The sequence below is a fragment of the Olea europaea genome, chromosome 9 (assembly GCF_002742605.1).
Source record: "Olea europaea var. sylvestris chromosome 9, O_europaea_v1, whole genome shotgun sequence".
In the NCBI taxonomy this organism is placed as follows: Eukaryota; Viridiplantae; Streptophyta; class Magnoliopsida; order Lamiales; family Oleaceae; genus Olea; species Olea europaea.
The window spans coordinates 262,539-273,380 of record NC_036245.1 but is presented as its reverse complement, the minus strand read 5'-3'; the positions used below and the strand labels follow the sequence as shown (position 1 = coordinate 273,380).

At 31.6% G+C, this 10,842-nt stretch overlaps 1 pseudogene; it reads right to left on the bottom strand.

Moving 5' to 3' along the window:
• The window catches only part of LOC111400087, a 61,255-nt pseudogene extending 53,364 nt beyond the window's left edge, over positions 1-7,891 (bottom strand).
• Positions 7,892-10,842: the final 2,951 nt, after the last annotated feature.

Genomic DNA, 10,842 nt, shown 5'->3' with positions numbered 1-10,842 from the left:
CCCCAACACAGTAGTAGTAGTAGGTGTTTTCAGAAATCCCTTTCAATAATCTTTCCAACGGCACAAAGAACACGCAATTTAACCTTGAAATGATGAAAAGATAAGGTTTTAAAATTTCCGTTGTAATTTAAAGCTTTTCTGGAAAAAAAAATAAAAAATTGAAGATATTGAACTATAATATTTCTCGTACGAATTTGTCTCAGAACACATCATTGAACTCAAAACGTGAAATTAAGATTGTTAACCACTGTACATTGACTGTTGAAGCTCCGGTAACTCAAAATGGAATTTACATATTGCATGTGATGGTTGAAAATAACATAATGAAGGAGATTATATTATGAAGCAGAAATAAAAAGTAATTATTGAGGGAATGTTATTTACGCCTCTTTAATTGAATAGAAAAATTAAAGAAATCGTTGAAAATAACATACCGATGAAAGGGATTGTTTGCCAAATTCCAACTTAAATGAGACTATCCTTATTCTATCAACATAATTAAAATTCGCATTCTAACCCCGGTTTGATCCCCATTATCCAATAATTCATTTTTTTCATACTTATTTTTAACCACATATTTTATCAATAAAATAATTTACATGTAAATCCTAACTTTTTCTTATTTTTTAACCACGCATTCTCCGAAAAATAACAATCGTAAAATTCATTTTAACGTAAAAATGAGTCTCGAACAAAGATAAGAAATTTAATCAGGTCAAAGGATTTACGTTTTACGGGGGTCCACAAACATATTTCAGCAGAGAGCCCATGTGCGCTTTTAATTAGTTATTAGCGCTTTTTTATTTTTTTTGTTTTTTACTCGAATAGACGAAAAATTAATCATAAATTTACAGACTACAAAATAAATTATGCAAGTTGTTAAATTTCACAAAGGTCGTAAATTTATAAACTAAAAAAATTAATTATACAAGAAGGGCCATACAAGCCCGCATACAGGCCGGCCTATATTTGTGCTCATGCGGCTAGCACACTGCCCTTGGACTCGATCAAATCTCATTTTTCAATTCAAGTCACGAGCGACCTTGAGTTGACGGGCTCTTTTGCCACCACTACACATAGATGTTTATTTATGGTTTTATTAAAACATTTCATATGAAATCTTACCACCACGATTAGGAGTTCAAGTATGATTAATTAAAGGGTAAAGTTAGACATATAGCAAGCATACTCGATAGAAGGCATTGAACGTAATTAAAAATAAAAAGATGTTAAATCTTATCTGTCGTTTAATGTAATGCTATTTTATATTAAACGTAGTGAAGTTATTCTTTTGCATTCATTTTTATAGGAATGGCCAAAAGAAAATACAAACATATTATTTCGTATAATGCTCTTTTATATTAATCTTTGTACGTTTTAGAGTGCATATGTAAAGATATGCAATGATGAATCGAACTAATTACTCTTCCACTACACCATATTGTTTTAGAAAATTTAAAGCCAAGCCCTGGAATGACTAACAAAAACTCATTCCCACATTTCATACAAAATAAATACAAGCGGGGATTGCAAAAATGTGTGATATCTTGTTTCTTACGATTCTCCTCCAGGATTTTTTGAAATTCTTTCTCATTGGTTGCGATCAAATGCTTGACAAAGTCGAAGGTTGTAAGCCTTATGTTGCGAAGAAAATGAAGAAGGAATTATGAACCACAAAAATTCTAAACTTAAAAAGAACCTTCAAACAGAGAAGGAAAGGAAAGAATTCCAAAAAATGGGAAGAGGGATTCGTAAACAGAGGATGTAAAAGTAAGAGACATAAACCTGCTGTTTGGTAGAGTTTTTAATGCATATGGCACAAAACCCCTAGACAATCCCAGCCAGCCATCACGAGACACAATACCTAAATCGCATTGTTTAGTGAATGATTAGCAAGATTTCAATTTCATTTAATTATATCATATTCTGTGACTATATACAACTAACAAGACTTAGATGGAAAGGGAAAACTGTAACAGTATCATTATCTCCAACTGCCTTTGTGCTGATCTGATGCAAGTCGCAATGAAAGCTTATAATAAGAGTGTGTTTATTGCTGTATTGTGTAAACTTGTTCAGGTGCTCATGTTTTAGGCTTTGTTTGTCTATCATTCTTCTACATTCTACAATATTATTTTTTCTACAGTACCTATTTTGAACCACACATTCTTTATTAAAATAATATTACACATAAATCAAAATCTTTTCCTTCTTTTCTAACCACACATTTCAACATAAATTACTATTTCATAATACATTACTCACAAATAATAGAGAACAAACAAGCACTTAAGTATCTCTTATGAGATATCTTTCAGTCACTCCCCAGCTCCCCTTAAACTGAATTATGTACTTGTCTATTTTCATGCCTTGCAGGGGCGGCGGGCGTTGAAATTTTTAGTTAGGGAGCATAATCAAACTTTGCACCAATCGAATATTTTGTTATTAATTTTTGAATGATTTATACTTGAACCGAGAAAATGCAAATTTACATTTAAAATATAAATCTTCATTAATATTTTGCTCATAATTTTCATTCATTTGATTTCGAACAATTATTTTATTAATATTTTGCTCTTCACAAGAAAATTTATATTTATTCTTAAAAATTTTATAGTGTATTTAATACTTTAATCAATTCAAATGACCAAAAGGAAAAACATATAATCAATATTCAATCAAATAAATAAAATTCGTTAATTATAAGTTAAATTAGATATAATGAGTTCAGACACATTTTATGTACACAAATAGGATAGGAGAAAATGCAAATTTAGATCCTAGTTAATTGAAAATTTGACTGAAAAGTAAAAATTTGTAATATATGTGATAATTTGTAGAAAAATTTTAAAAAATTAGAAGAGTTAAAGTTTTGTTAAATGGTGTGAAGGAGAGTAAAATAGAGTAAGAGAAAATAAAAAAAAAATTCAAATTTATTGTGATTTTGCCCCCGTTTGGTGAGGATAAAAGTCAAATTTTTAGTAAATTTTGATAAAAGTTAAGGATTTCATGGAAATATGTTATTAAAATAAATTATTAACTTTAATTTAGATTTCAATCGATATCAAACATGACTTATCCACAAAAAAAGGGAGGTTAATTTCAGAATTTGGGGGTCACTTGACCCTGCAGGACCCCCTTGGGTCCGCTCCTGATGCTTTGTATCCATTGCTTTATGTTTACCTTTTTTTACTTCTTCCGATTCTACTTTGAGAAACGTGAAATTGATGAAATAGTTAACGGGCTTAGTATTATAAAACAGATTCAGGGTTAGAGTTACGTTGGACTTGGAGCATGTTTGGCTAAACTTAAGAAAAAAGAAGCCTTTTAAGTAAAGACGTGTTGAGATAAACAATATTTTTATGGTCAATGTGAGAAATAGTTATTTATTTTGTAAGAATAGCATATTTGGTAACAAACAAATACTTCTTTTTAAAGCTTAGCCATACGTTCTCTTATTCAAACTTAAATAGCAATTAATTGGGTAAATTGCTAAAAGAGTAATCTCACAAGTCAAAAACGCAAAAATTGACTGCAATAGATGGAGCGATTCCAATGGGAGAAGGTGCTAGACCAATATAAAAGGACGCAACTCCTTCCTCTCTCAACTTGTTCAAGGCCACCTGAGAAGGATGCATATAACTCATTATCAAATGTAGAATGCCCATGTGCCCGAAATTAACATAAATCAAATAGCTTTACCTCTGTCATTGTTTTATATCCAGCTTCAACAGCCAATTAATCTTTAGACATCTAGAGGATATGTAATCTATACAGACAAAATATCAGAAGATATAAACACTTGTCGAAAGTAAAATAAACTTGGTTTTTGTGATCCCGAATAAAATTGTGGACGTCAAATTCTTGCTTTGTGTTCGCAAGAATTTCCCATGGGCCTCTAGCAGCACTTAAGTACTTGGTACTAATTGAAAAACTCACATCATGAAAATAAACTATGATAAACACATTAGCATGGATGCCACATACTAAGAGTAATATAACAAGACCAAGTTTTCAGTGTCTCTATTTCTTTTGTAACTTACTAAAGTTGAAGCCATGGCAGCACAAGCAGCAGCTGCTAATCTTCCAGTTACAGGAAGATCCCTGTCCTTTCGTCGAAAAAGTTTCTGAAAAATGAAACAACAAATTTTGTCATATGATATGATACTATACTTCTTTTAGATAAATAAAATTCTTGTCAGTGACTAGCTGAAAACATAGAAAAAATTTGTTCTTGCTGGGTTAGTAGCGTCGGAGACATCAGTTAGTGCCCTAGTGAGAAATTCTAGTCCTATAGAGTTACGTACTCTTGAGTCTAGTAATTCCCGTTGTAAACAGGGTGAACCATAGAACTCCACTCTAGATTTACGAAAACATATTTATAGAAGAGTTTTTACATTGATGAGAATCTCAACAAAATAAATTATAATATCGAATTATCAATACTTTTCGTAATTGAGCTAGTTCACTAATTGGCTGTTCAATAAAAAGCTCAGAACAGTGAAACAAACTGTATTTTATATGGTAAAAACTTCGGTTACAACTATAATAGCTCATATATACTCATAAATGATTAAAATCTAAACTGAAAGAAACTCTTGGGAAAAATAAAATAAAATAAAGAACCAAAAAAAGGAGGAGCCGTGCTCTCAAAATCTTGAAAACCTTCATGAAATTCAATGGATCCCTCCTTACAAAATCATGCAGAGTTCAAATACGAATTCTGCATAGGTATATTTGAGAATTGTATATATATTAGTTATTCAACTCGTGCCCCAAAATAGTGCACTTGAATAGTCACCACACATTTCCAATTTGTTCGGCAAAAATATAAAAGAATAGCATACATGAATTGTCACTTTTCTTATGAAAAAAAAAATATATATATATATATATATATATATATATGCACATTCAGAGCCAATCAATCAATTAACCAACCAAATGTTAAAAGATCGTCCGTTAATCAATTGACTCTTAATGACAGTCGTTAACACCTTCTAAGAGTCAGTCGATACAGATCGACTCTTAGTCGACGAAGAACACAAAACAAGAATTTAAATCCGAACCATGCTATAGAAACCTAATGGTGGACGTAATCTTTGACATAATGCCACATGGTACCATATTATTGGACAGTTTAAATTATAATAAGCTTTTTTCTATCCAATCATATATTGTCAACACTCATTTTATCGAAACATCTGTCAACATTTTTCTATCAAAGTGGCTTTATCTTTGTGGTATAATGTATAAATAAAAATTAAATATTGAGGGAATGTCATTTAAGTCTCTTTAATTACAGAAACGAATTGTAATATCTGCTAATCAGAGTCTACCATAAATGAAATCGCCTAACATTAGTGCCATAAAATCAAATTGGGACTCATTTGAAATTTCTAACGAGCTCGAGGATGATGCTGAAATTTTAAATAATTCATAGAGGAATTATTTTAATGTTATCTAGAAGACTTTATTCTTAGAGGAAAATTTTAAGGTACTTTTCAAATATGCTTTGTTTTTCTTATTTTTAATTTCATCCTTTCCTCCAAAAAACTGTTGCACCCTTCATACTATACCCAAAATAATAATAATAATAATAATAATAATAATAATAATAATAATAATAATAATAATAATAATAATAAAGTATAACAATAATTTTTCCTCATATCGTATTTGAAGCCGCCATCTCCTTGAGTCACTAACCAACTAATTAGACATCTCTAATTTTTACCGTTTGACGTCTCTTTTTCTCAATCTCCCATCGAAAATATTTTAGCCGAGACGAGATACTTGCAAAGATGAAATTTCGATTATAGTGGAAATCATGGCATTCTATGAGTGTTTTGGGAAACATTAGTTGTAATAAACTGATTAGCAGTATTTTTCAAAAGATAATAAACTGATTAGCAGTAATTATCTATGAATCTAATTATGCAGTATTTTTCAATATTTTGATCCTAAAATAATACACATCCAAATTTTTTTTCTGTATTGAGATTAATGTAATTTCTTCACAGAATCCATTGGAATTTGACACGTAAGAATTATTTGAGCAATTTAATAATTTTCAGAATGTAAATTGTCTAAAACGCTCGTTTATTGTTGCAAATGATTCCTATTTTGGATTGAAAATTAGTTTAATAAAAAGAACTAATTTAAATATATACTTTTGTAAGCAGGTGGAAACCCACCTATATATAAGCAAAATCAATGTTTTAATTTTTGGAAATACTCTTTATAGAGAACTTTTATACAATTTTCATGATGAATTGTTGGTAAATTTTAAGAATTCTGACATGGTAAATGAATTAGTCAACTGAGAAAACAAGAAAATGCTGCTCATCCTTTTCTTTCTTCAAAAACAAACCGCCATTTTATTTTTTTTATTTTTTTATTTTTGTTTTTATTTTTATGCCCAACATGTGTAGGACCTTTCTTGGTTGTGAACCAGGTGGACCAGCATATATGTCCACCAAACATAATTATCAAGAAATAAGAACAAAATCGTGATTGCAAGATTATCATTATCCCCGAGTAACAAATGAGCCAAGCTCACTCAATTTGGTTCAGTTTATGGCAGTTTGAGCTTGTTTGGAGACGAGCAATAGACCGAATCGAGTTCACATTGTTTTTCACGAGTCGAGCCCACTAGCATGAAACGTGGGAATACGCTCTTCTTGATCATCACAGATTTAATTTTAGTAGAACATTTGATTTAGCGGTTAACATAGTTTTTTATTATTTATAGTATATGTTAGCTTTAATACAATGTATTCAATTGTAAGATTAGATATAATTAAGAAAGAAATAACATATGTTGGAATTTTTTAAGATGTAAAAATATTGCATTGTCTATAGTCACGAAGTTTGAAGCCTCAAGTAACCTCAATTCAATCGGATACTTCTCTAAACATTTGATCTTTTTTATAATCACATCACCCTGTCATAGTATCGGACATTTTGGGTTTGTCTACATAATTTTTTGATCTGAACATGATGTACCCTTTCTTCAATCATTTTTACACAAATGGAAAGGGAGCTATTGGTATCATTTACTTCCTTTAAATTCTTCGAAAATGAGAATGGGACAACATGGGCGAGAAAAACAGAATTTTAGTCAAACCTAATTTCTGCCTTTATTATTTAAACTGTTAAGATCCCAAAGCTACCTCTTTTTCAAACCTTCAGTGCTCCTTACTGTAAACAAAAAAAGCAGAGTAAATGAAAGTAAGTCTCTGTTTGGTTTCCATTTTTTTATCATCGTTATCTATTACATCAAATCATTAATTTTAAATTTCTATCTTTTGTATGGGACCCGTAACGATTATATTTTTCATTCTCATTCTTTCAAAAATGATAAACAAACGGGGTCTAAAAATAAAAAAATAAAGTTTCAGTTTTCCACTAACTAAGATTTCAGGTAAGTTGCTATGATTAGTTGATTTTGTCAGTTTTCTACTAACTAAGATCCAGTATAAATCGGAGTGCCTTTTTTTTTTCTTTTCTTTTTTTCTTTTTAACCATAAATGACCTTCTTAAATCATTTTACGAAAACGTCAATTGCTATGATTAGTATGCCCTTGGTTGTGGATAGAGATGGAATTAGGGATTAGTGCGAAGGGCCTTATTAGGAATTTAATCATGTACGGATCATGCTAATCAGGAGTGTATAAAACACTGTTGCGTTGAAATCGCACTAGGTATTTCATGATTTTGATGAGCATGAAAATGATGGACATTGATTAGACTAACCCACTTTGTCCACTTTGTCTCTGTCTGAATTAATGGCCAACAATTGTTGTATAAAATTATACAATCTTTGCATATTATAGATTCTTTGCTTAGACTGGCCGTGAATTTTGACTGTCAAACCAGTTCTAACCATCGACGTATTTAAAAATAAAATAAAAAATGAAAAACTTAAGGTTCTTGATAATGATTAATTCATGTGTAATTTCTTTCTTTTTAATATCATTAACATTTTTTCTTTAAACATGTACATATATCCAACGTTCACCTTTTAGTTTCATTTTTCTCTTGCATTGTTAGCTCTCATAATTTGTCTAATTATCAATTAATTTAAAATATATAAGTTTATTTAATATGGATTAAAATTGAGTATTTTCAAGAAGAATAATGTTATTTATAGTGAATATAATCGATAGTAGCCCTATACGTGTAACTGTTTATAATTTAATGCATTAATATGATAGTTTTTTAAAGATAATAAGCAAATAATGAAATAAATATGGAATATAAATTATTTCAAGTTTAATTGAATTATATATGAATTATACATGGTCATTGAACTTTGCAAAAAGTTTTCACGAAGTCACTGAACTTTATAAAAGGTTTCTCAAGGGTCACTGAAACTTTGCAAAATGTTTTCCAGAGGTCACTGAATTCAAAGATCTCAGGGAAACCTTTTGCAAAGTTCAGTGACCACGTAGAAACATTTTACAAAGTTCAGTAACTATTTAGGTGATTTTTAAAGTTCAGTGACCCCTTGAAATTTTTTTATAAAGTTCAATGACCATTTGGACAATTCACTCCCTTTTTTTATGCCCAATTTTTTTGGACGTTTCTTGGGTTATGAGATCTATTATTTTTGTTTAGCTATTTCATTGATATAATATTGACAGGGTATTAACAAATAAGAAAAAAGGATTTATGCCCGTAAAAATGATATTACTCTCCCATCTAAAAATGTTAGTTACTCTGGCTTGAACACAGCCAACCACCAACGCATACATGGCAATGGCACTGTTAAAAAAAATACAAAAAGGAAATTAGAAATATTGTTGGAATTGTATAAATAAAATAATGAAAGGAAACATTAACAATAAAATTAGAGGAAATAGTTGTTGAGGTAGTAGCAGTATTGAAAGGAGCCGTGTGTTGTATACAGTTTCCTTAAAACGGATTCGTTAGATTTACTTTTTAATTCAGACTTTTTAGTTTTCTATTCAAATACAGCACTCGGCCCTTGTATGATTTCCATTTTTAAAAAAATTATTTTAAGCCTTTCCTAGGTTGTTAGCGATAGTGTCTGTTGTCAATAGGAAGCTCATCCCTTGAAATTCGCCAACTGTACTTGTTGAGACTCACTCTCCTTGTAGCACTATTCAATTAGTTACTTACGATAGCTTGCTCATGAAACTCCCATTGACAGATAATTTATTTATTTCAAACTTTTTTCTATTACACATTTTTCAATAAAATAATTTTATATATAAATTCAATTTTTTTTTTCAACTTTTTAATCATACATTCTCCAAAAATTCATTATTACAAAATTTATTCTTAAAAAATAAAGAGTACTCAAACAAACCATTAATGCCCAACATGTTTGGACGTTTCTCAGTTTATAAGTCCACCCAAACATAAATATCAAGAAAGGTGGAATTGTTTTGTGCTAATTAGTCTTTGTTGAGTTAACTATTTGACGATGAGTGGATGGAATGACATTTTTCACAATGAAAGATGAAAGTGATTGGATTATCTTTGTGGCCTATCATTTCTAAGAATGAAATATGTAATTAATATTAATTGTTTGATTTTGATTTTGATTTTGATTAAAAATTAATACCAAATTAATATCTCTCCTCTGTGAAGGTAACGCAAAAGATGGCACTTGACGAGAGAGAGAGATAGAGGAGGGCCCGGGGAGTGGGGGGATGTGGCTTGATGCACATGTCTCTTGCTCAAGTTTGCCTTATCAGGTTTGATACTTTTCTAGTGATACCTTATCATTTTTCTAGTGATACCGTATCGTTTGATTTCTATTTTTTCTAGTGATAAAGTATCACTAGATCACTATAAATTTTCTAGTTATAAGAAAAAAAATCAAAATCAAAAGTTGATCGGTCACGTGACCTTGTTGTTCGGCCACGTGAAGGAGAGGGTGCGTGATATATATTTCCCTCTTCAGCCATCTTCACGGTGATGAGATAAAAAACCATCTCTCTCACTTTCATAACTCAAACCATCTTCTGCGTGTTGAGATGACGATGGCCACTTCCATACTGTTTTTACTGCTTTGCCTCATCGCCGACGCTGGAAATCCAGGCAAGCAATCTCCTGTCTCCTCTTTTATGGTCTTTTCTAGCACTTATTCTTTTAGTCCATTAGCTATGGTTTTTATTTTTTAATCACATTTCTACCATCAACCGTCTCTATTCATGTTAATCAACTGAGTAGATCGTAATTTAATTATGTGAACTGATCTCGAGGATTGCTCCAGAGTGTGAAATTGGTTTCTGTATATTCCAGTCTCCATTTAGTTTTATGGATGGGGGCTCGGCTACTTGGAACAGCACTGAGAGGTGAAAACTTGGATTTTTCTCGTGCGGAACCGGTAACCCAATTGACGACTGCTGGCGTTGTGACCCCAACTGGGCACAACGCCATTGGAGGCCGTGATGGCCGATTTTATGTTGTCACTGATCATCGGGATGATGACCCTATTGCTGTTATCCAGGACAAGCCTCTCTGGATTGTCTTCAAGCGTGACATGGTTATAATATTGAAGCAGGAACTCATCATGAACAGTTTTAAGACCATTGACGCCCAGAGCCGAGTTGGGGAAGCGGAGTTGGGGGAAATGGGTGTCTGAAATTCGAGAGCTAAAGAAGAAATCAAGAATATTGCTGGGAACTTATCCCAGAGCCGAAATGGCAGCTCGAGCTCACGATGTAGCAGCCTTAGCCCTTAAAGGCCACTCAGCTTATCTCAATTTCCCTCATTTAGCTCATGAACTCCCTCAACCCTTCTCCGCTTCACCTAAGGACATCCAAGCCTGCCACCACCGTCAGCCACCACAATCACGGCACCGCC